Source organism: Pezoporus flaviventris, unplaced genomic scaffold (genome assembly GCF_033815535.1).
Source record: "Pezoporus flaviventris isolate CSIRO_AGI_PZ_B2104156 unplaced genomic scaffold, CSIRO_AGI_Pfla_v1 ptg000031l, whole genome shotgun sequence".
Classification (NCBI taxonomy): Eukaryota; Metazoa; Chordata; class Aves; order Psittaciformes; family Psittacidae; genus Pezoporus; species Pezoporus flaviventris.
Window position 1 is genome coordinate 41235800 of NW_026892579.1, and position 27182 is coordinate 41262981.

The 27182-nt window shown below is 40.2% G+C and overlaps 1 protein-coding gene across 3 annotated transcripts in view; it reads left to right on the plus strand.

Moving 5' to 3' along the window:
- Positions 1 to 8539: 8539 nt before the first annotated feature.
- GREB1 (growth regulating estrogen receptor binding 1) overlaps positions 8540 to 27182 on the plus strand; it is a 96575-nt gene continuing 77932 nt past the window's right edge. For all 3 annotated transcript variants that reach the window (XM_061460828.1, XM_061460831.1, XM_061460830.1), the window contains exon 1: positions 8540 to 8726. The gene's annotated coding sequence lies outside the window, so the exon portion shown is untranslated. The remainder of the gene's footprint in view (positions 8727 to 27182) is intronic.

Consider the following 27182-nt stretch of genomic DNA (forward strand, 5'->3'; position numbering starts at 1 on the left):
TATTCAGATCTGAACAGCACAGTCCTAAACAGCATTCTTTTTTGTAGTGTCCTGAATGATACACCTGAAGTAAGATTAAAAATCATGGATGTATGTATCATGTTGGAGGCATAGGTTTTAGGACACAATATAAACTGAAGCTCCCACTTTCTGTAATCCAGAAAAGAAATTATATAGATGGAAAACGTATCCTCTAAGGTGAATCTAGGGTAATGAAAATAGCAAGCACTTGCTGCATATGAACACTATTGTCTTTTATTGAAAAGGTTTGCTGAATGTTATGTTCTTAATAAGGTTTTGAAATTTGGCAGTAAGCCATCTCCCATCTGAAAGACTCTAAGGGTTTCTAGGCAAAGGTCTTCACAGAGCTTGCTTGAAAATCTCATCCACACTAAGGAGTCTATAAACAGAGTAAGATTTCTGTTGCAACAGGGAATGAATATTTTTGTTTTATCTTTGCAGTTACAGAGGAGGAGCAAAATTGCCTGGTATATTTCAGCTTTAAATGTATGGAAAAGCTGAAGTACGTCCTCGTAAGGTGGTTATCTTTATGTCTTGAGTTTCAAAGCATTTTTGAAACATATTATTTTTCACTTTTTATGAAGATTCCTCCACTACATTTTTTTAATTTAATAATTGTTTTATTATTTTAATATTAAATATAATATGAAAAATTTCTATAGCACCTACTTGAAATGAGAGTATCTTGCTCTTATGAGTGCACTGAGGCTTATATTCTAGCACATTCTATGATTCTACATTCAGTGATACTGGGGTTGTCTCTATGTGCATGAAAGGAATTCTAGCCTATTCCTCTAATTAAAACAGACAAAAATCTGGTTTTCTGACTATTTTCTTCATCAAAGAAAGATAGTATCACATTTCACAAGTTTGACTTTTTGTAGTTTGACACAATGTCTCTGAACTTGACTCTGGAACAGCTGAAGTAATTTCTACTACTTGTAGCCATCATTCTAACTGAGGTGACACACTCAGCTTCTTACATATGTTTGTTTATAGCTATATTTAATGACTTTTTTTCCAGGAATAATCAGACTGGCATGCCACCTAACAAATGCAGGCAGGTGCTTTGAGTTTTGGTCACCTTTAGTCACATGCATGGGGATGCCTGTACTTTGGCCATGTACTAAGCATGCCGTATGACTGAAAATGCGTGAGACATTAACTTTTTACTGTCACTGTAAAATATGGTGATTGCTGCTGCTGGGATTTTTTCTGTTTTTTTTTTTTTGTTTGTTTATTTTGTTTCTTTTGTTTTAAGAAGTGATTGGATGTATCCATTCTTCACCAGAAAACAACTGCGTTTTGGTTATGAGTGCTATTTCAGATGAGAAGTGGGCAAACCCCTGTATCCTAGAATGAGAGAAAATGCTATGGGCCAAATTAATTGTTCTTTTAGGGTGGATCACTCTGTACACTGTATATTCAGTACCAGGGACTCATATAATTAAAGAGATTGATGTCGAAGAAGCAAGTTGAGAATTTCATGCAACATCTAGACATAAAAACTGGACAGGATTTCCTTCCGATAATGACTAGCATGTTTTATAAAGCTATGAAGTGCCTTCTGTGGTTTTCATAAGGTGCCAAAGATGGCTTGGTTTCTAGCATTTCAACATCAACTAAGTTTTATAATTAGGAAAGTGGTGATTAGGTGGTGGTTAATTCCATCAGTTACTAAGAATCTGATGCTTAGTGTCATTTATAGTTTGTGAATATGTCCATTGCTAACTTCAGAATACATCCTGCAGATTTTTTAAATTTCCAATAGATATTTGAATTATGTGTAATTTGATTATTTCCTCATTCTTTTAACTACCAGAATATCTCACTATTCACACAGACCCATCCCCAAGATACTCTTTTCTTTATCTGTCAAGGATATATTGGATATTTAGTATTTTTTTTAAATGTTGTCACTCATATATAATTTATATTAACTCAGATAATATTTGTAACATGATTAACAGAATTTTCTTGCCAGTTTATTAATAGGCTTAAGAAGATTGAAGGCCCAGGCAGATAAAAATTAAAATATAGGTGATAGGCACCTAAAAAGATTAATTGTGATCAATAATTCAAAATAAATATTGACTTGTATCAGAAAGTGAATTCTTGAAGGCAGACTCGCCTTTTGTTTGAACATTTTAATCACACTGAGTATCTGTAAACTTTAACAAAACCTTCTGTGTATTTTGCATAAAACAGAACACTGTGTCTTAGTGATTATAGCTGAATTGAAATCTTGTGCTAATATTGATGCCTGAGTTGGAATGATCCTGCTCGTGTTTGGTGTTAGATGTGTAAAGGAGGTACTTGCTCTGTTCATACAGAGGAGACTTCTGGACTAGCTCAGAATTTGATGGGTGCCATGACAGCCCTTGGGCTATTCGACAGATCTGTAGGCTCTGCTCAGAAACCTGAGCCTCTGCTGTTTAAATTGGACAGGTGATCACTGTCTTTGCTTCTGGAGTTCATAATGTAGCTGTTCTAACAAAGCCAAGAACCAGATCTAGTGGTCTTATCATTGGAAGTTGAGAGGAACAGTCAGCCTTGAGTGAAAATACCATTTATTTGCTAATTTAACTCTGTTGAGAATTTGGGTATTTTTGATCCAGCACCACACCTGTGCCTTGTTTGCAGTAGTACATGATTTACAAAAGGCCTATGAAGAAGCAGCAGAGATTCTTAGAAGTGTCTGAGGTAGAAGGCTTGTGCTAATCATGGCTGATGCACAGATATTTGAAGACTTTATGTTGTGGCTACATCTCATAGCTGACCCTTCTTTGAGGGGAGATTGGGCTAGACATCTCCCTTCAAATCTGAATTGTCCTACAATCCTGTGACCAGATATGCAGGCAGTAGACAATGAAGTCTGCAGTCAACAATGAAGTCTGCAGTAAACAATGAAGTTTACACTTGTAGGCTTCATAAAATGTCAAATTGATCTTTTCTTCTTTATTCTCTATTAGTTTCCTAACACTGTGTGCACCTTTTTGACAACTAGTAAGTACTGAGCTGATGTTTTCAGAAAACAGCCTACAGTGCTCAAGGACCTCTTTACTAAGTGGGTAAGAGTCCATCATTATGCACATTCAGTTAGCAGCTGCAGCAAGAGCAGAGAAGAGCAGAGAAAAAAGCATCAAAAGGTGGTATTGTGAAGTGTGGCTTTAGAAGCACCATCCCTCCATTCTCCCCACACTGAGTTTCTTCCCCGAACTTCAACAAAAGCAGGTAGCAAGGAAGAAGTACCTTTGGGATTGCCTGGTTCTCTGGCTGCTGCTCGTGGCTGAAATACTGGCAAAAGCATTGGTTGAAAGAGAAAGAACTATCTTCTGTGAGGGGAAAGGATTGCACTTAATGCTGCTAGCATATCCATTGCACCTGTATGCTCCTGCACCGGAGAGACAGCAGAACAGGACCCAGCTTTAGTTCCCTGACCAGTGCTGGTGGCTGCTGCTTTCTGCCTGAGCAGCCTCGTATCGTTCTTTCTTCACCTGCTCTCTGGATAGGTGACTCTTCTGGCCAGCTGCTTTTGCTCTTCCACTGATCTCTGTAGTATATCCATACTGTCAGCATCTTGCCTCAGACTTCTTGCCCTGGGTGTCACTATGGCTTGCTGGAGCCATAAGGCAGATATTTTATTGCACATCCATTGATTTAATTTATTAGTACCTAATTCAATCTGCCTTTTGAATCATCCACTACTATGAGATATGCCAGCAACATGCCACAGTCAGTCTTTGGGTATAGAATCATAGAATAGTTAGGGTTGGAAAGGACCTTAAGATCATCAAGTTCCAACCCCCCTGCCGTGGGCAGGGACACCTTATGCTAAATCATATCACCCAAGGCCTCGTCCAACCTGGCCTTGAACACCGCCAGGGATGGAGCATTCACAACTTCCCTGGGCAACCCATTCCAGTGCCTCACCACCCTAACAGGAAAGAATTTCCTTCTTGTATCCAACCTAAACTTCCCCTGTTTAAGTTTTAACCCGTTACCCCTTGTCCTGTCACTACAGTCCCTAATGAAGAGTCCCTCCCCAGCATCCCTATAGGCCCCCTTCAGATACTGGAAGGCTGCTATGAGGTCTCCACGCAGCCTTCTCTTCTCCAGGCTGAACAGCCCCAACTTTCTCAGCCTATCTTCATACGGGAGGTGCTCCAGTCCCCTGATCATCCTTGTGGCCCTCCTCTGGACTTGTTCCAACAGTTCCATGTCCTTTTTATGTTGAGGACACCAGAACTGCACACAATACTCCAGCTGAGGTCTCACAAGAGCAGAGTAGAGGGGCAGGATCACCTCCTTCGACCTGCTGGTCACGCTCCTGTTGATGCAGTCCAGGATACGGTTGGCTTTCTGGGCTGCAAGCGCACACTGCCAGCTCATGTTCATTTTCTCATCAACCAGCACCCCCAAGTCCTTCTCCACAGGGCTGCTTTGAATCTCTTCTTTGCCCAACCTGTAGCTGTGCCTGGGATTGCTCCGACCCAGGTGTAGGACCTTGCACTTGGCATGGTTAAACCTCATGAGGTTGGCATCAGCCCACCTCACAAGCATGTCAAGGTCCCTCTGGATGGCATTCCTTCCCTCCAGCATTATCAACCGAGCCACACAGCTTGGTGTCATCGGCGAACTTGCTGAGGGCGCACTCAATCCCACTGTCCATGTCTACAACAAAGATGTTAAACAAGACTGGTCCCAACATTGATCCCTGAGGGACACCATTCGTTACTGGTCTCCAGCTGGACATTGAGCCATTAACCACAACTCTGTGTGCAGCCATCCAGCCAGTTCTTTATCCACCGAGTGGTCCATCCATCAAATTGATGTCTCTCCAATTTAGAGACAAGGATGTCGTGTGGGACAGTGTCAAACGCTTTGCACAAGTCCAGGTAGATGACATCAACTGCTCTACCCCTGTCCATCAGTTCTGTAGCCCCACCATAGAAGGCCACCAAATTGGTCAGGCAGGATTTCCCCTTAGTGAAGCCATGCTGGCTGTCACCAAGCACCTTGTTGATTTTCATGTGCCTTAGTATGCCTTCTAGGAGAATCTGCTCCAAGATTTTGCCAGGCACAGAGGTGAGACTGACTGGTCTGTAATTCCCCAGGTCATTCATTTTCCCCTTCTTGAAAATGGGGGTTATAGTCCCCTTTTTCCAGTCATCGGGAACTTGAATAATTTCCAGTCATTGGGTATCCTGAATAATTTTCTGTCATTTCACTGTTCTGCTCTGTACAATGCGTCAAGCATTGTCACAGCACTGTTCACCTCCTCTCCAAGTGATTGGCAGATATGCTGAGAGTCCATCAGTCAGTCACTGGTGTCCCACTCGGTCATGCCAGTCATACCACTCTTCTGGTACTGAAGTTGGTTTAAGCTATAGATTACATGACTTACCTTATAGCTAGTAGTTCAGCAGCTTTGTATTTGGCTAAAATACCTCTGGTCCTGGAAATATGTTACTTCCAAATGCTCTGTCCATTCTAAAGTGTCCTTTGCTGACCATCAGGAAGAAGTTCTGACCTTCAGAAATTGTGCTGACGTGTGCCATCTCTGGAATGTTCTAGAAAAAACATTAGCAGATTTTTAGATCTTTTAGCATCAGAATAAATTATAAATCTGATTATTTTTCCTTTTTTAAACTTTCTTATTTTTACAGTTTACCTGTTATTAAAATAAAAGCTCATTCAAATTATGAGCTCTGACTTAGTCCTCTTATCAACTGCAGCATAAAAAGCATAAGTTTGAGACGGTTACTGATACTTATCCAGACCTTGTTGCTTTAATGATTGTAAGGATTATTTCTGGTCTAAAAACATTGTTGCACACACAAAGTTCTGAGGGTATTTCTGCTACAGCCTAGGAGTGGTGCTCTTGTCCTTTTGGGTTGGTCAAGGCTGTTGGAAAGTAGTGTGTATGCTGAAGGTGGGTAGAACATATTTCTGTACATACTGCAAGATGGTACTAGTTCTTAAAAAGCATATTGCAGCCCACATGTCAGGAAGGAAAGTCCTGAAGCTGGCAGTCTGGTTCATTGTCAAAAGTTACACAGGCGTTCAGGTCTTTACTTTGCCTCGGTTTATGAATAAGCTCAGCACTGGTTTTGAGACATGCGATTAATTTTGGTCTTTAAACTAGGTGAGACACACCGAGGTGCAAGTCTCTTGAGCATGGAAATAGGCAACACTCCCTTTTGCTCTAGCACAACACTGCAGCTTATTTCTGAGCATTGAATTTAAGTGTCAGATGCATTTGGTTAATTTTAAAACATTTGCCAAGAGCTGTACTTGCTGTGCCTTCAGAGGGAGAGGGGATAGAGCACTGTGCTGTAAGTCTTGCTGCAAATGAGAAAGCATAAAAAGCTGAATCACATGCTAAATGTGTAAGATTTGTCAAGTCTGGATTATAATTTTTTCTTAAGTCTTGATTTCTGGGCAAAGTGATTGAGATTACTATGACAGTGAGCAGGTGTCCTGGGTTCAGCAGTAGCAGTCATTTTTCTCCTTCTTAGTAGCTGGTGCAGTGCTGTGCTTTTGACTTTCAGCCTGGGAACAGAGATGGTAACACCAATGGTTTTAGTTGGTGCTCAGTAATGTTTAGTCTGACCAAGGAATTTCTGAGTCTCATGCTCTGCCAGGGAGGAGGGGAAGCTGGGAGGAAGCAGAGACAGGACACCTGACCCAAACTAGCCAAAGAGGTATTCCATACCACAGCACGTCATGCCCAGTATATAAACTGGGGACAGTTACCCAGAAAGGCTAGATCACTGCTCAGGTCAGACTGGGTATTGGTCAGCGGATGGTGAGCAGTTGTATTCTCTTCCCTTGTTATTTCCCTTATCATTGTTATTATTGGTGGTAGCAGTAGTGGTTTATGTTATACCTTAGTTACTGGACTGTTCTTAACCCATGGGAGTTACATTCTTTTGATTCTCCTCCCCATCCCTTTGGAAGCAGGGTGGAGGGGGTAGGGGGGGAAGAAGGGGGGGGGGGAGTGAGAGAGAGACTGCGTGGCTGAGTTTAAACCATGACAGCAGATTGGTTCCTTACTTTCATTTCAGTCATTTTGGCTGTCATTCTCAATCTGGATAAAATTCGTGTTGTTAGCACTAGTTACTGAGCTTGTCCTACCAGTGAATGAAGATAAAGACTATGCTCTGATTCTTTTCAAATTGATCAAGAGTTTTATGAAATTGATCAACAGATTGTTTTGCTCAGGTGGATGTTGCTGTTGTGCCCAAACAGCCTCCTTAGAAGGAATCTTTCTTTTATTTGTGAGCAGAGGTTTCTCTGCCCTGTGAAACACTTCTCCCAACCTCAGATGCGTCATGCCTCCTAGGTGCCCTATAAGGCCACCAACAAGGAAGAAACATGGGCTAGGATATCTAAAGTTTTAAGATCACTTGTAATTACTATACCTCCACTGTGTCTGACCTTGGCCTTGTAGTATTGTACTTGCTGCTTAATTTTAGGCATTCAGTAAATGAGACCCCACAAAGTGCCTAACATCTTCAGACATCACCATATAGAGTCAGGTGCCTCTCAAGGCCTCCAGAGGGAGATCCTGTCCACTTAGCTGAAGTGTTTAACCTTAAGCAGATAATGTCTTTTAGTAGGTTTCAGCATCACCTTCCTCTCTCTACAGTCTCTGTAACAAGCATAAGCATTTTAGAAGGACTGGTTTATCATGTGTCTAAAGTTAGGTCCTTAAGGAGAACATGCTGGCTAGCTGTAATTATATGTAATTTTTGGAAGGCACATACTGTTTGCCTGAAAGTGCTTTTAGCATTTATAATAGCTGAAAGTGGAAAAAGACCACTTGAACACATTCAAGCTGAAAAATCAGAGGACTTGTGCCTGTGTTTTCCATCATCTTAAAAGTGATTATAGTTCATAATTAAAATAAAATACCACTGGTGGCTTTTTTCCTTTCATTCACTATTGCATCATCAGATTTTACTGGGTATTTGAGTCTGGCTCTGCAGGGGAAAAATTTGGAAGCTTCTTTAACAAAAAGCTATTTAGAATAAGGGTAGAAAAACAAAGAGCATAAACAATAGGTAAGCTGGATTTGGGAGATAACTAGCTATCCAGGGCACTTTTCTTTAATCTGTATAGATCTTTTGAACTAATCTCCAAGTGGCAGGCTTTGGCTACTGTGACAGGATTTCTTTCACACACAGATAAACCCCCGAAGTTTCCAGTTTCTCTGGAAGACTTCCACTTTCCTTTCACGTCCCTGGTCTTCCCTGTGCATCTTCAGTTTTATAAGCTTTTTCTCTCTCCTCGGGCTGCTGGAATTGTCTGCGCTTTAGACCCAAGAGCCAAATAAGGCATGTCTCGTTGGGAAGATACCATATTCAGAGGGAAGCAGGGGTGAGGGTGCATGAGGCTGGAGAGGAAAAGGCAGGGGGGAAGGGTGAGGGGGTTGTATTCTTGACCTTAGGTAGCTGGTGCTGAGAGGTAGCATATTGTGTGGAGGAACAGACAGAACTAGTTTGTGGATGGGAAGGAGGGAGCAAGGAGGAGGGAGGAGGAAGCTGGGACAGCGAAGGGGGAGGAGGAGAGAGCAGCATCTCTATCTTTCTTTGCAGACCACGCTGCTAAACAGCGAGGGGAGGCTCATGCTTCCCTAATATCCATCACTCCCCGCTTCCAACGTGGTCAGAGACAGAGCAACAAAGAGGGTCTCAGAGGTAAGATCCTAGCAACTTGCAAAGCTGTAATAAGGCGAAGCAGCAGCAACAACACAGGGAAAAGATTATCAGCACCTGGGAATGCTCAGAGGCGGCAGGGGGGAAACTGGAAGCCCAGGTCTCCTGGAGGCTAAGGCAGTGTTGCCAGCAGCAAGAACGGAGCAAGAGGGGAGCAGATCAGCTCCGAGGGGGTTAGGATACCAGCTAGCACTATTTAGCAGTGGGCAGTTTGTGTCCCAACTGCCTGTGCAGAAAGAAGTGAGAATGGGAAAGAACTGTGAAAGCAAATGCTCTGGTACCTGAAACACATGGCTAAATAAGGCTTAATAAAATCTATGAATGGTTTATTTACCCAATATATGGTTCTGGAGTAAACAAAGTAATTCATTAATTTGTGCATGTCAGAAGAAAAAAATATAAATGAAAAGCAAAGCCCAGGTCTGCATATTTTGACTTTTTTACGTGAAAGTTTGATTTTTCATTTTAGGACAATGTTTCAGTTCAGAAATGCATTTAATAGCAATGAGAAGGAAAAAAATGCAAACCACGAATTAATTGTTTTGGGTTGTTTGTTACCTTGTGTGTGTGTGTGTGTGTCAAACAAAATGGGTTGTTGGACAATTATTGCAAGAAAATATTTGTGATACCAAAACGAGGAATGCTGTTTGACCTGAGAAATGCTGGTTTATTTCATTTAGAGAAAAAACACCAAAACAAACTCAATGTGATTTTGTACTGGCCTGAAATGGAATTTGTAATTATGTTTGATTCAGTCACACAGACTAAAAAAATCATCAATTTAGGTACGTGTATTTATAAAGGTAATTGTTTCTTTTTAGTTGTGGACACTGGAAGCTTAGATGAAGGAGACAGGAAGTATAGCATCTATGCACTGGAGAAACTGATGCTTGCTTTTCCCTTGCGTTTTGTCTCATTTACTTTGCTTTTTCAGGTGTGAGCTACCTTGGTTTTGGTCTAACATGTATTATTAACTAATAGTGGCAGTAATGTCGGTGCTTGTTGTTAAACATGTTGAACCAACTACAAAGAAAATTAACACTGGCTTGTATGTCTTACGCATAAGAGGTTTTATAATTTAATGTCTCTCTTCACTATGAAACACAGAATCAGTTTCTAAGTGTGATTGTTCTGGGATATGTGTGCTTAACTGTAAGTTTCTGTGTTTTCATCTTCACAAGAGGTAACTAAAATAGCTGTAGTGAGTTGATTTGGTGTGTGAGTGAGGAAATTAGTATCACCATTCTCTGCTGCTTTGGGGAACTTAGAGGTGATGGGTCTGAGTTTGATTTTCTTCTCATCAGTGTAAATTTACTGGTACAAGTGTACAGCATCAGGTTCTGTACTGGTATACTTCTTCATTGCCCCATTTTACTTTTAAAAGAGAGAAGAACCACATCACAGCAATGGGGCTTTTCCCTCACTACTTTTTACAATTGTTATTTCAGGGCTTAAAGTTCTGTTACTATTTTCCAACCATAAATAACAGTCTGACTTTGCTCACCTTATGTGCTGTGGTAGTTGTCAGCTTTAGCTTTGAAATTGTCAGTAGACAATCAGGGTTTCTATTTAAAAAAAGCAAAAATAACTTATTTTCCTGTCAGCCTACCCATTGCTTACACAACTAGTTTCATTTATTCAGTCTATCTTTTGGGTTGATAAATTAATTTTATTTCTTCTTTTTGTTGTTTTTTTTTTGCTTTTTTTGTTTTGTTTTTTTGTGTTTAACTACGATTTTGTTTTTCTGGGGCTTTTGCTAAAGAAATGGAATGTTCTCACTTTGGCAAGGTTTAACTGTTATGTGCATAAAAAAAAAAAACAATAACAAACCAAACCTAACATGAATCTACTACTGCAGGTGAATTTCATTTGAAGCTAACATTCTTTTCTACTTAGACAATAGTTACCTATTGTTCTCTTAAAACAACCTTCTATGAACTGTATTGTTCTGAAGTTTATAAGGGCTGGATGCAAAGCTCCCTGAAGTCAGGAAGAGACATTCCATTGACTTCAAATGGCTTTGCGTCAGGCCTGTCACGTGAGATTAGCTCCTGACAGAAGATCTTGTAAGCACAAGCGCAAAACAGAATGATTTAAGGATGGAATTTCACTTATGCTGTGATTGTCTTTGCTTTGTGAATGTCTGATAGGCACAATGTTTTTGAAGCAATGCTTCATTTATTTTGTGTTAAAAACATCTGTATACATTCCAGTACGAAGGAATACGCAGAAAATTCATTGTAAATTAGGTCTCAAATCTGTTGTCTTTCTGTGTCTGTATTTAAACACTTTATTGAAGGAGTCTGTCCTTGTGTATGATAGCTCAGAATTTCTTAGATGAGATTTATAATCTCAGTGATACAATGCATAATATAAGGAAAGAGTTTTGTAATGTGAAATATCGAGTTAAAACAATGGTTTGAATTTTGTTTTCTTGTTAAACTCAAAGAGCATATATAAGAAACTAATGGCTTCCATAGTTTCTCTTTTAAAAACCCACCACCTGCCCTTCCCAAACCCAGAAGCCACTTTAACATATACATTTGTTTCTGCATTTGAAACTTACACAACTTACACAATGTGAAAGCAACCATGAGAAAAACAACATAGTTCTGTATAACAAAATAAACAGGAGCATTTTGCAGCATGTTATGTAGGGCCAGACTTGGATTAGGAAGTTGTAAACTTGCAAAGGTGATTCTTGTTAATAAAGAAAAGCCAGTCAGACTTCTCAACACTCTAGAGATGCTGGGCATGATTACCTTTAGGGAAAAATTGCCTTTGCTTCTTATTGATTGTGACTCTTCTAATGAATACAAAGTCTGCACAGCAAATGATAAGTGATCTGTCACTCCTTTTTTCAACCTCATGCAAAATAAAGCATTTACTTACTCTCAGATGAGATCAGACACAACCGTAAGTTTATTTCATGTGAGTATGTTCCTACATGAAGAAGGAGGCATAAAAGGCTAGTGTAACTAACAACAACTAAAATCTACGTACAAACACCCCTAATTACATAAAAACATGAGGACTGCATTTGTGTATTACATGCATGCAAAGGAGAAAGTGGTGTATCTTTAATTACAGCTGAAAATTGTGGTTTTTTTTTCCACTTAGACTGTGTTTAATGATTCAGTCAATCAGTAAATCTGACTGACTCTTCAAAACTTCCCTTACACAGACTGTCACAGGAGATACTGTAGTTTACTAAGGAAATTTTAATGTGTCACTTATGCTTATTTTGTAGACATTTGTAGCTGTTACTTTATAATTACACTTAAGGATTCCAAAGAATTTTAGTTTTATTTTCAGTTGGTCTTCGTTTGCCATTATGCATGCATTGCCTTTCATGCTTGAATATTTTTGTGAGCAGTTGTGAGCAGTAAAGGAAGTTTAAGAAATAACATAGCTATTGGTGTATTTCTGAAGAAACAGTAAAAAAAAATGCCATTTATATATTGTATGTCTTAGAAAAAATGCTGTAAAATCTAAATACAGATTGTTACATGAAGAAAATATCCTTTATCTAGCTAAACAGCCCAGCAATATTTTATGTACTGAAAACAATCCATTGGAGGCATATTTTATGTAACTATGCAGTAGATAGAAATAAAAAAATATTTGTAGAAAGTGTATTAACATCACAGTCATAAAAATAAGCAGTACTGACAAAGAATTGCCATCAAACTTGTATTTATAGGTATGAGATTCCACCTGATATTTAGCTTTAAACATTTTTCATGTTGTTTTAAATGATTGCCTGCAAAATGTATCCTTGTTTTTAACCTAGCTGTTTTAGTTTTTATAGCTCCTTAGTAGGAAGGTGTGGGGGTAGGTCTTCTGTTTTTATAGGAAGGAGAAAATACGGAGATTTTTTTGTTTGGGATGGAAATTTTTTATTTCCACAGATTTCCTTATCCATTATCCAAGTATAAGCATTTATAGAAAATAAAAATACTGATCTCATTCTATCCTGTGAAGTTCTAGTATCATTATGCAGTGCTTTGAAATGATGAGCTAGTTTCTAATGATTATGACTGCACTTATGATTTCATCACACAAGTCCTCAATTACAGGGTATATGTATCAACTGCAAAAGGACATAAATGGATGTATAGACAGGTTTAAAAGCACAGGTTTTGCTTCTATCAACTAGAAGAGTAGTGCATTAAAAAAGGATGGTATAGTCTTTTCTAACTTGGAACAACATTTTCCCTTGTACTGTCCCAGTTTCTGTATGAACCAGAGATTGAAATAGCAAACTAATACCTCGTATACAAAGTGGTCAAATCATATGCGTGGAGTGGTGGATAAAACTGTAGGTATCACTGTAATAATTCAGGACGTTGCTTGTAATACTAATAGTGGAAATATTTTTGAACACAAAAGTTATTTGGAAGTTGCTGGAAAGTTGTAAAGATTGTTTCATCCTAATCTGACAGCTGTTTTCATCACAGAGGTAATGAAATGATTGATCTATTATGTAAATGCATTTTTTTTTTAAAGAAAACATTTGAGACTTGTTTGACTGCAGTGGAAAGGATGCTGTAGTTAGTGAGGGATCCAGAAGTCAGTGCCATTTCTGTATAGATGGAACTATAAATGGTTTGGGCCCTAATAGTTCAAAATGCAAGCATGAATATACTGGGGAGATATGCAAAGACATACAGCTGTAAATTTGCCTCAATCATTTCTGCTATACATGAAAAAGTAAGAAGAAATACATCTAGATGCCAGCCAGTTGTGACTGGCTAGAATATATCTGACTTAGATGAATAGTTTTCAAATTTATAGAATCATAGAATCATGGAATAGTTAGGGTTGGAAAGGACCTTAAGATCATCTAGTTCCAACTCCCCTGCCGTGGGCAGGGACACCTTACGCTAAATCATATCACCCAAGGCCTTGTTCAACCTGGTCTTGAACACCGCCAGGGATGGAGCATTCACAACCTCACTGGGCAACCCATTCCAGTGCCTCACCACCCTCACAGGAAAGAATTTCCTTCCTGTATCCAATCTAAACTTCCTCTGTTTAAGTTTTAACCTGTTACCCCTTGTCCTCTCACTACAGTCCCTAATGAAGAGTCCCTCCCCAGCATCCCTATAGGCCCTCTTTCAGATACTGGAAGGCTGCTATGAGGTCTCAACGCAGCCTTCTCTTCTCCAGGCCGAACAGCCCCAACTTTCTCAACCTGTCTTCATACGGGAGGTGCTCCAGTCCCCTGATCATCCTCGTGGCCCTCCTCTGGACTTGTTCCAACAGTTCCATGTCCTTTTTATGCTGAAGACAACAAAAACTGCACACAGTACTCCAAGTGAGGTCTCACAAGAGCAGAGTAGAGGGGCAGCATCACATCCTTCAACCTGCTGGTCACACTCCTTTTGATGCAGCCCAGGATACGGTTGGCTTTTTGGGCTGCAAGCGCACACTGCCGGCCCATGTTCATTTTCTCATCAACCAGCGCCCCCAAGTCCTTCTCCTCAGGGCTGCTCTGAATCTCTTCTCTGCCCACCCTGTAGCTGTGCCTGGGATTGCTCCCACCCAGGTGCAGTACCTTGCACTTGGCATGGTTAAACTTCATGAGGTTGGCATCAGCCCACCTCACAAGCGTGTCAAGGTCCCTCTGGATGGCATTCCTTCCCTCCAGCATTATCAACCGAACCACACAGCTTGGTGTCATCGGCAAACTTGCTGAGGGCGCACTGAATCCCACTGTCCATGTCAGCGACGAAGATGTTGAACAAGACCGGTCCCAGCACCGATCCCTGAGGGACACCGCTCATCACTGGTCTCCAGCTGGACATTGAGCCATTGACCACAACTTTTTGTGTGCGGCCATCCAGCCAGATCTTTATCCACCAAGTGGTCCATCCATCAAATTGATGTCTCTCCAATTTAGAGACAAGGATGTCGTGTGGGACAGTGTCAAACGCTTTGCACAAGTCCAGGTAGATGACATCAACTGCTCTACCCCTGTCCATCAGTTCTGTAGCCCCACCATAGAAGGCCACCTAATTGGTCAGGCAGGATTTCCCCTTAGTGAAGCCATGCTGGCTGTCACCAAGCTCCTTGTTGTTTTTCATGTGCCTTAGCATGCCATCCAGGAGAATCTGCTCCAAGATTTTGCCAGGCACAGAGGTGAGACTGACTGGTCTGTAATTCCCCAGGTCATCCATTTTCCCCTTCTTGAAAATGGGGGTTATATTTCCCTTTTTCCAGTCATTGGGAACTACACCTGACTGCCATGATTTTTCAAATATGATGGCAAGCGGCTTTGCAACTTCATTTGCCAGCTCCTTCAGGACCCGTGGATGGATCTCATCAGGATCCATGGACTTGTGCATGTTCAGATTTTTAAGATGGTCTCGAACCACTTCCTCTCCTACAGCAGGCGCAAGGTCTTCATTCTCACAGTCCCTGCTTCTGCCTTCCAAGACTTGGGTGGTTTGGTCAGAGCCTTTGCCAGTGAAGACCGAGGCAAAGAAGTCATTGAGAACCTCAGCCTTCTCCAAATCCAGGGTAGCCAGTTCTCCCGACAGCTTCCTGAGGGGGCCTGCATTCTCCCTAGTCTGTTTTTTATTTGCTATGTTCCTGTAGAATCCCTTCCTGTTATCTTTAATACCTCTAGCTAAGTTTAATTCTAACTGGGCCTTAGCTTTCCTATCCTGGTCCCTAGCTTCCTGGACAACATCCCTGTACTCTTCCCATGCCACCTGTCCTTGTTTCCACTTATTATAAGCTTCTTTTTCAGTTGAATTTTCCTCAGCAGCTCCTTATCCAGCCAAGGAGGTCTCCTGGCCCTCCTGCTGCACTTCCTTCTGGTTGGGATGCGACACTCCTGAGCTTGTAGCAGGTGATCCTTGAATATCAACCAACAGTCTTGGGCCCCCCTGTCCTCTTCGGCTGTGTCCCATGGAACCTGCCTAAGCAGGTTCCTGAAGAGGCCAAAGTCTGCTCTCTTGAAGTCCAGGGCAGTGAGCTTGCTGCACGCTCTTCTCACTGTCCTGAGGATCTCAAATTCGACCATCTCATGATCGCTGCATCCAAGGCTGCCCTTGAGCATCACATTTCCAACGAGCCCTTCCCTGTTGGTGAGCACAAGGTCAATCATGGCATCTCTCCTTGTCGGCTTCTCTATTACTTGCAGAAGGAAGTTGTCTTCTACACAATCGAGGAACCTCCTGGATTGCTTGTGCCGGGCCGTACCGTCCTCCCAACAGATGTCAGGGTGGTTGAAGTCACCCATGAGAAGAAGGGCCTGCAAGCGTGAGGCTTTTCCTGTCTGTCTATGCAGTGCTTCATCCACAGGTTCTCCTTGATCAGGCAGTCTGTAACCAGTGCCAAGAGGCGCTATATGCTTTGTTGTTTTCCTCCTTGTTTTGCTCTGTACCCAGATTTTTGACATTTGTCATCTTTTCTGTGAAAAGCATAATGTTCATATCAGTGGTGATCATGTCTCTGCTGCTTAGAAGGCCCTTGAAGCAAGACAGCCTTAAAAGAAAGGGGGTAAGCTATGTCTTGTCTTCTCAGTACAAGATGGATGTTTGACCCAATATCCAGCCGCCCAGCTATGATACAAGCATCTTACACACTTACAGCACAGCATTATAATATATCTCCTGCTTTGAGGTTCGCGTGATGCTAGAATTAGAGGAATCTCAGTGATGTAGTGCTCTGTAGCACTCTGCCTCACAGTGGGATCCCTGTTTGAAAGAACATTTAGAAGGAGTATTTCCTAGGCAGTGGCATTAGTCCAATCCCATGTGTGTGATACATGGCCCAGCACAGTGGGGACCATGAGATATTGACCAGGCCTACCCATGCGAGCTGAGCAAAACACTGCGTGCAGTGCATATTTGGTATTTAGAAGAGCTTGCAAAGACCTGGAAAAGTCCCCTTAGATTCTGTGAAGCAAATGTGCGTGCAGAATCAGAAAGATGATGTTTGGAAAGCTCTGGTCTTCCACTTGATACTGCAGTCCATTCTCTAGTGACAAATAGGCTTTCACACTGTGAAACAAGGGTGCAGCTTCACAAGGAGAACTTGCTACAGTTTTAATATTGCTAATGCATTATTGTGTAATTTACTGCTTCATATATAATCTAAATGTATAGGAATGTGTTCCCTCTTGCTGTTTAAATTATTGTTTAGAAAGTTAATCTTGAATTAGTTGAAAATTTATTTTTGTCTAGCAATGCTTGTCTAGGTCTTGCTCAGATTGAAAAACAAAGAAATTGTAAGTATCCAGCTTTCAGAGTAGTAAGCTCAACCTCCTTACATTCTAGGCATGAGTCATAAAATCACCGAGGAAAATTATGTTGTGGAGTTTGATACTGGTAAATCTTTTGGTTTAGTCCTCACTACTGAGGAGGATGCTGTGTACTGTTGCTACAGGTCAGAGTGCATGGCAATACACAGTTACTGACAGCTTTGAATAGCTGAGTTCTGAATCACTTGTTAGATCCTTCTGACTTTTACTGTTTTAGTACCAGGCCTCAAAATTCATCAATAAATACTGGGTATTGCTTTACACCCATACGTGGCAGGTTCAGATTACTGTGGTATATTCCCAGGCATTTATCTGTGACATCAGGAGAAATTGATACCAGGCTCTTTGAAAGTCAATTTCTTTTTATGTAATCCTTGTGGGAGAGCCATCATACCATGCACTTTCTTGCTTAGGGAGCTCTTTACATGAAAGCTGGGGACAGGAAAGACACTATATAGTAAAATCAGAATCTCAAGTTGGAAGGGACACATAAGGATCATTGAGTCCAACTCCCTGCTCCTTGCAGGACTACATAAAACCAAACCGTATGACTAAGAGCATCATCCAGATGCTCCTTGAGCTTTAACAAGCTTGGTGCTGTGACCCTGGGGAGCCTGTTTCAGTGACTGACCACCCCCCCCAGTGAAGAACATTTTCTTCATGTCCAATCTGAAATTCCCCTGATGCAACTTCATTCCATTTCCTCCCGTCCTGTCTCTGGTCACTAGAGAGGAGATCAGCATCACCTCCTCCTCTGCCTCCTTGAGGAAGTTGTATACTGCCATGAGGGCAGCCTTCAGCCTACTCCAAGCTGAACAAACCTAGTGACCTCAGCCACTTCTCCTAACTCTTGCCATTAAGACCTTTCACCATCTTGGTCACCCTCCTCTGAACACAATGTAATAGTCTGATGTCCTTTTATTGAGGCACCCAAAACGTGCACAGCACTCCAGGTGGGGCTGCAGTGCAGTGTAGAGTGGGACAATCACCCCCCTCAACTATCTGGTGATGCTGTGCTAGATGCACCCCAGAACACTAGGGAACTTCACCCAACTGCCATGATTTTTCAAATATGATGGACAGTGGCTTAGCAACTTAATTTGCCAGCTCCTTCAGGACCTGCGGATGGATTTCACCAGGTCCCATGGACTTGTGCACATTTAGGTTCCTAAGATCATCTCGTACCTGATCCTCTCCTACACTGTGCCTAAGGTCTTCATTCTCACGGTCACTGCATCTGCCTTTGAAGATTTGAGTGGAGTGGTCAGAGCATTTGCCAGTGAAGACTGAGGCAAGGAAGTCATTCAGAACCTCAACCTTCTCCAGATCCAGGGTAGTGAGTTCTCCTGTTTCCTTCCAGAGAGGGCCCACATTATCGCTAGTCTGTATTTCTTAGCAACATACATATGGAAGCTTTTCCTGTTATCTTTGACATCCCTGGGCAGACTCAATCCTATCTGGGCTTTAGCTTTCTTGACCTTATCCCTAGCTTCCCAATGTCCCTCTATTCTTCCCATGCCACCTGTCCTTGCTTCCACCTTTTATAAGCTACTTTTTTCCTTGAAATTTCCTCAGCAGCTCCTTATCCATCCATGAAGGCCTCCTGGCCTTCTTGCCCTATTTCCTTCTGGTTGGGATGCAACACTCCTGAGCTTGTAGCAGGTGATCCTTGAATATCAACCAAGAGTCTTGGGCCCCCCTGCCCTCTTCGGCTGTATCCCATGGAACCTTTCAAAGCAGGTTCCTGAAGAGGCCAAAGTCTGCTCTCTTGAAGTCCAGGGCAGTGAGCTTGCTGCACGCTCTTCTCACTGTCCTGAGGATCTCAAATTCAACCATCTCATGTTCACTGCAACCAAGGCTGCCCTTGAGCATCACATTTCCAACCAGCCCCTCCCTGTTGGTGAGCACGAGGTCAAGCATGGCACCTCTCCTTGTTGGCCCCTCTGTTACTTGCAAGAGGAAGTTGTTTTCCACACAATTGAACCTCCTGGATTGCTTGCACTGGGCTGTACCGTCTCCAACAGACACTGGGGTGCTTGAAGTCACACATTAGGACAAGGGCTTGCATGAGGCTGCTACTATCTGTCTATGGAGGGCTTCATTTACACAGTCCTCTCGATTGGGTGGCCTTTAGCAGATCTCCACATTAACGTTCCCCATGTTCTCCCTTTGACCCTGACCCACAAACTCTCTGTTGGCTCATCACCCATCCCAAAACAGAGTTCCATACTCTCCAACCTATTGCTGACATAAATAGCTGCTCCCTCTCCCTGTCTGCCAGGCCTGTCTTTCCTAAAGAGCCTAAAACTTTCATTCCAACACTCCAGCCATAGGAGCCATCCCACCGTGTTTCTGTGATTCCAGCAACATCAAATCCCCATAGACATCTCTAATTCCTCTTGTTTATTTCCCATACTATGGGCATTTGTGTAGGGGCATCTGAGCTGAGCTCCAAATAAAGCCAACTCATTGGCTGGAGCCCCTGTAGGACCTCTGCATTGCTCTGACCATTCATTACAGGTGCTGGCATCTGACTGGTAGTTTTGGGTTGGATCAGTGCTCCTCTCCCCCAACAAATCTAGTTTTGATACAATTATTTTCATACAATTCTGGGTACAATTCTTAGTGGATTAGGAGAGTGAAAGTGGGGATTTTTAAAAGGCAAACTATTAATTCAACTGACAAGCAATCTTTACACTGAGAATTCTACATCTTCCAATTTAATGGTCAGATACAGAGGTCTAATACAAAAGAATAAGGGCTCCTGCTCAGAAAAATAATAGGAGAAAATAACAGGAAAATAATAGAACAGCTAGGAAAACAGGCAGTGTAGGTGTTTTCTAGGAAGATGTACTTAGCACTGGTGACAGAATAGAAAGAAAGTACTGTCAGTTTTCTTTTCCTTAGGATTATTAAGGCATGGGGTTTGCTGGTGCAAAAAGTGGTCATATTCATACCAGTTCAGCCAGCTATGTTAATGAGGCTCTTTGGTTAATGGATCTGTCAGTCTTTTATGGACCTGTCTTTGGCTTCACCACTGATCATTCTTTATTCTGTTATTCTCCTGTTATATATTTTTACAGTTTAATTCATGTATGTTTTGTATTGCCTAGACTATTCCTTCATCTGATTAATTCTGTGCTCCCACCCATCTGAGTAATCAAGCCATAACATCACTATCCATATGGATGCTATTTTTATGGATGCATACTTGTCTAATGGGCTGCCATGTACTGGTATGTATCAACTCAGATACATGTTTTTATCTACAGTTTGTGTGATTAAAGTGCATAGAAAATGTTAGTATTCTCCAGATATAACAAGTACGCTTTTAACTGCTTTTAAAACATTTCAGTATTTCTGTGCCTTAAAGTATCCCTGCAAACTCAAAAGGTCAGTTTACCTTTTTTCAATTTCATATGAATTAAAATATTAACACCTGTAAAATCTCAGGCAGTGACTGTGTGTAGTCTTCTATAGATGTTAGTATAAGTCTTTTCTTGTGTGTCTTGTTTTCTTTTATGCAGTAAAGTTTCCCAGCACATTCTGATCCTTATTTTAGCACTTTTCTTTCTGTAATGCAGGCAGCATTTCATTGAAACCAAAGGCAGCTGAGGATGCAACTGGGTGTATTAGTTGGTATGAAAAAGAGTGCAGCAAGTGGGGCAGGTGATGTGGCTTCTCAGTTCACTCCCAGGTTCCAGCTCAATGATGATCTTCACTGTGTGAATGGTTTTCTCTCTTGGGTTCTCTTTTACAGTAATTCAGTGATTTCCCTCCAAGGCAAAATTTAAGCATTGTTCTGGAGCTAATTTCATTTAAAGACTACTCCCACTAGGCAAAATGGATGACACAATTACTTATGACTTTCTTAATCCCCCATGATTTTGGGATACATTTAATACAATTTAATACAATTTAAGTAAGTCTCTTACCCTGTGTGTAATGTGATGCAGCATTCCCGTTCATATGTCGTATGCTTTTAGTTTTATGCCAAAAAATGTTACCCTGATAAAAGCTGTAGTACAGCCTGCATAATAATTGTATTAAACTGTCTGAGGGAAAGACCACACAAAGGTGTGTTAGGGCCATGAAAGCCCAACGGAGGCCTAAAGACCCTTTGGCCAAGCATCAAATGATGTGAACATGATCCTGCAGTGCGAATGCCAGGCTTCTCTTCCTGCGCCAGATGCTTTTAGCAGTAGAGGTGTAAGGGCATGTTGACCAGCCAGTCTGGATGTGAAGTAATGGCAGCAAGAAAGCAAAGCCTTACATATGGTGCTGTCCCCATTTCAAACTAGTTATACTGCTTCACAATCTTTTCTCTGCTAGGTGCCATTGTTTTTGCATGTAATTTGGTTTCCTTGGCAATGTGTTCATTTTCTAAAGAAAATTGAATTCAAGCTAAATCTTACTGAGTGTTGGAATTATCCCCTTAAACTTTGCAAGTGAGGTCATAATCTACAGGTAAAGTTTCTCTCTTGTTTGTTTTTTCCATTGCATGCTGTGGATCCAGGATGAAATACATTTTCTTTTCAAGATGCACCTTTTAATATATCCAATTAGAAACTGCTTGAACAGTTGTGTGTGTTAGGTTATATGGTGAAAATCTGGCAACTTCTAATGTTAAGTTAACACAATGGAGGAAAAGTAATTTGACAAATGACACATCTTTTCAATGGTACATCTTCTGCCTACATCAGAATTGGGTGTAACTGCAGCCATACATTTTGCCTGTACTCAGGGCCATGTATGAAAGCATGCACATGAAAATCTAATGGGTTTTACTAAGGCTTTATTTGCACATCCTCTTCCAGCTGCAACTGTGCTGGCTAAGAAGGTTGCTACCCCTAGTACCTCATTACTGTGCTTTTGTCAGAGGTTATCACAGGTGACTCTGCCAGCTGAGCCGCTCCTGTGCATGGTTTTTGCTTGGAATGAATGGGGGTGGCGCAGAACTATTATTTTAACAGTTTTAACAATTTTTTTTTTTTTTTTTTTTTTTTTTTTTAACTGAAGGGGGTCAGGGATTGCTTCCAGGAGCAATGATGTGGGTGAAACTGGCAGGGCAATAATTTCCAGCACCGGAGCCTCTAGAAAAGTGATTGTAATATTTCAGTTGACACTTCCAGAACTGGAAGATTTGTCCATGGCCTTATGTGAATTGAGTTCACCTCAGTGATTTTTTTAGTCTTTTCATGTTGCTGTATAGATATGACCTTAGGTTCATATATATGTTGTTTGTTTGGGTGTAGTTTATATTATCCATGGTCAGGATTCAGTTAAATGAAAATATTTGCAGACTTGTGGTTCAAGAGAGCTTTTTTTTTTACCCAGATTTGGCTTTAACTGTTTTACATCATGCTGGAGCTGCTCTGAGGGCTCTGTACTGATTCAGGGTCAAATCCCCTGTTCTTTCTGAAGACATACAATTTATTTTTGGAATAACAAGATAAACACTGAGCAAAAATGCTCAGAGTCTAGTTTAGTTCAAAACCCACCAAAACCAATAAGATTGATTCTGACAGCCCTTGTATGGCTATCAATCATCAGCATTTTGTCTGAAAACTTTTTGAATTCCAAAAGTAACTCCCCTCTTTTTTCCCCCTCTTTTCTACTTTTGGCTGGTATATGCCTTATTTTTTATGGTAGTAAATTAATACAAAGAAGAGAGTTTCTAAAGATGGTTAAGATTCGTGGTCATTCTAATCACACACCATTCCTTGTGTGAATTCAGTTTTGCTCTTTTCTGATAGACATCTATGTTAAATAAATATTGGCTGAGCTGAGTAAATATTAAATGATTTAAAATTGGCTTGAAAACAAGCATTATATTCCCAATGGTTGCATTATAAATTAGGAATAGTTTTATTTTTCAAATGATGGCATGTATGCTTTTTTTATCTGTAATATTATCACTGATACGTCATAGACTTATAAATCAGGAGGAATATTGTCAGTGTAGAACAAAAATGTATCAATGCAAAACAGTTTAAGACTTTTTAAAATTAAAGTTTGTTTTGAAGAGTGTATACTGTGAAATCTATCAAATTTTGGACCAGATTTTGTCCTCATTCCCAGCAATGGAACTTCACAGAACAGTATTTTAGTGGTATGTCACAAAAACGGTTGTCAAAGCATAAGAGATGAAATATAGACACTGCTTTGGCTGAACTCCAAATTTGCACATACTTATCGATTGTCAGTAAATTCATCTTGTTAGAATTATTACTTACATATGTTATTTCATTTCTGTATCTAGAGTGGGTTTTCAGCAGGACTTCCTGTAATAATGAATGGGAGAAGGGTATTTCTCTGGGTATTTGCCAGGCTGTGCAGAAAATGTTGTTTAAAAGCTGTATTGTGTTGTTTATGATTCTGTGCCAAGACTCCCAGTGTCTTGACTAGATGTGTATTTCTATTTGACCATTTAGTTCAATTTTAATCCCTCAGAAAGGGGAAAAATGAAACTGCTTGATTAAAAATACCCATGGTCATCCCTGATAATGTTTTCTCTGAATATTCTGGAAAACAATGGGAAAAGGATGCAATTGAAAATCACACTATGTGTAGAGAGGAAAATGTTTTGAAAAATGTTAAAATTACATTTCTTCTTAAAATATGAACATGGAGAAATTGACATCAGTCCTTAAACTTCAGCATTCACACCATTTAAAATGTGGACATTTATTGAGTGCAATTACATTAGCAAGCAGCATCTGCATGTTAAAAGTGGAATTCTGCGCTGATTAGGTAGAAATACTGTGGGCACATGTGTGAAATGCAGTACTATCAAGAAGCTTTAGACAGAGTGGTTTGTGAAAGAAAGTAGATGAGAGTGGTTTCAAAACCAGAAAATGGATTTTTTTCCTTGTGACACTTTTTCTTCCGCCCTTTTTATAAAGTCTTCTTAGTGTTCCCAGTGGTATATTGGGACACAAAGCAATTATGAAAAGCAAATGAAATCCTTAGTTTATTGGCTAAATTTGGAAAGAATTTTTGACATGGCTGACCATCCTTCAAATAAGGATGTCAGAGTGCAGAGGTCAGGGTATAGAAGCCTTGGGATATCAAAAGGTGGTGAGAAGAATGGCTGGGATTTCCAGCGCCCTAAGAGTGCTCTTTTGTCTCTAGTGGTCAGTTGTCGAGGATGATGCCTGTGGACATCAAAGAAATGTCTAAACAGTGTTATCTAGGCCTGTCCTTTGCCCCCTGCCATGTAATGGGCCTCTGTTCAGGAAAACATTGGGAAAGCTGAGAAAGCAAGTTGTCCTAAGCTAGTGCTTTTAATTCAGCAAAAAAGCAGATCAATAACATTTGCACTAACCAGTAAAACAATCTGTTAGTTCCTAAAAACACAGATTAGGCAAACCTATAAATTATACATTGCACATCCAAGATGTATTTTTATAATGTGTATGTAATGAGGCTTTACCATTTAAAGAATTCATTTTCTGCCTGCTTTGACATACTGTGGGGAACTGTTCTGAGAAAATGAAACAAAACCAAACCCCTACCTTTCTTTAATAGTTGCAGAGAAGTTTGGGGTTTTTAATTAATGGATTGTATGTAATGAGGTATATTTAAGTTAAAAATTGAGTTGATATTTGAAACAATTCATGCTTAAAATATTGATTTCAATGTCTGGAAATGTTATGCTATCATTTTCAAGATGGATTTCTTTTCTCATCAACAAATAAAAGTTACAGGAGCAAAATAAAGCTTATACTTAACATATTTGAGCTCCTGTATTGCTTATTCACACTTTTTGTAAGCTGGAGAAAGAATAACCATTGTGAGCTCTTTCTTTTTGCTATATTCAATTAAAAACTCTATTCTGAAAATATTGTAAGAAGTTTATTATGAGTATTTTCTATCAATCACCTGTGTGCAAAAGCAAAAAGTATTGTTTGCTCCTTGTATTTTGAATTTCTTTTTAGAGATCAGAGCTCTTCAAATCCCCAATTTTGTGAACAAATATTGCAAGTTTTAGTCGTGAAAAACCAGTCTGGGGCCCACGCCATGCGAGAGCTCATTTGGCCTAAGATAGGCAGCAGCAGAGACTAAGTCAGCCTAGAAATGGGCCTGTGCTCCTGTGCTTGTGATTCCTGTGAATCTAAATCTGTTTGTTGGGGGTTTTTTTGTTTTTTTTTTTTTTGTTGATTCAGAACCAGTGATGGTGCCTATATCATTATGCAATTCTGCTGACCTTCTTAAACTGAGTCAACGCAATATAAAACCATTCTTTGCAGGACTGAGGACTGAGCAGAATTTCTGGCTATGGATCATTCTCTGGGAATATTTAATAAAACTGGCTCTTAGGCTTCTCTGCTGCGCTGTGCACATTTTACTCAGTGTATAATATTATTAACAGGAATATTCCAGAAACCTTTGCTAATAAATTAGGCCATATCATTATGCATAATTGCATTCTTGTCATAAGAAAACTATATATGAATTCAATATCAGATACTTAAGCCAAATAGTAATGTAAGTATTAAAAATAACACAAACCTGTGGTTGAATCAATCGCAGTTTATTAACAAGAGGAAATCGGAACTGGGTTTGTCACTACATAGTTATGTGACATCTTTAAAATATAGCTGAAAATATAAGTGGAATATGCTTTCAAAGTGTAAAATTAAACTGTTTAGGGGGAATGCGCTTCTTTACTGTATTTAATTTTACTGTAATTTAGGGCTGAAGAAACTTTTTCATATAAACGTGAGTTAACTTTAACTAGAAGAGCATGTACCATAGTATTACTGTTGCTACACTATACTTAGTAACAAGTAACAGATGTGCTGGGATAATTGTTACGGATGGTGATTGCACTAGAAAACTGATATTTTGTGCTTCTAGATGACTGACCATTACTTATCTTCCTGTACCTTCAACTAGTACAGAAGAGCTACAAAGTTACTAGCATGGCTGTGTGATCCCCAGAGAGGCTAGGTGATTGTATTAGTTTTCATTGCTACACTGAGAGTCCAAAGTAAATGCTTTTCACTTTCAGAGTATGGATCTTGAACACTGATACCACAGCTTGTGTATTCCATAGTTAATATATTTTATAATGCATAACATAACACTACTTTTAGAAAAACAGGGAGAACAAAGTATTGCACCCCATGTAATATTTTGCCCTTTTTCTTTCTACACCTGTGTTTTTTCTTGTCATAGTTGCATCCTGATTTTGCAAACATCTCTGTCCCTAGCTTTACACAAAAGAACATTTCCAATGAGTGAAGAAGGACCAAGTGCACAGAAAAGGGCAGTTTGCAGAAGAGAGATCCTGTAGTTAAATTCTGATCCTATGGCTAAATAGATGAATGTAAATTTTTATCAGGAGTGATACATATCTGCAAGTATCATATTTCAGCAGTGGCTTAGATAATAGACTTAGCTAATGAATAGGTCACTGCTGTTTGCCAGCCAAAGGCATGTTCTGTTGTGTCATGAATGCATAATTTATAGGTAAGGATAAGAAACAGAAGTTGAGGAAGCAGAAGAAAAAGGTAATTTCTGTCATAAAGATTTCCAGGTTGTTGAGGTTTTCAGAATTACTTCTTTATTTATCTCTACTGGACATTCATCCAGAACTTTCTGCTATACAAATTTATGAACAGTCTTTCTTTGCCCACTGCTATTTAAAACATATTTTAAGAAATAGATTTGCTGTATAATACCGCTAATGACTGTGGCCATCATCACTTAGGCAACTGCTGCTACTGGCCACTTATTCCCACAACAATTGCACATCTGCATAGGTGGCATATACATTCATGTGGCTATATGGTGAAATAGTTTCAGGAACTGATCTGGCTGAAAATCAACTTAGAAAAAGAAGCAACAGATAATTCTTTCAGCTAGGTTATGCTGTAATCCCACTTAACTTGTCCATGTATGAATAGCTGTGTCCAAACAAAGTAAGAGGCATAAATGCATAGCTTGGGTAAGCCTAGAGGGAGACGTATTCACTGCACAAACTGGAAAAGCTACTGAAAAAAATTGTTCAGAACCTGTGGAAACTGCTATGGGAGAATGGATTCCCCCTCTTGACATTTACTTGTGCCCATACATAAATGTTCACTTTTGAAGAAAGAAGTCAAAATCTGACATTCTTAGAAACACAAAAATTGCCTTTTCCAGATTCAAATGGG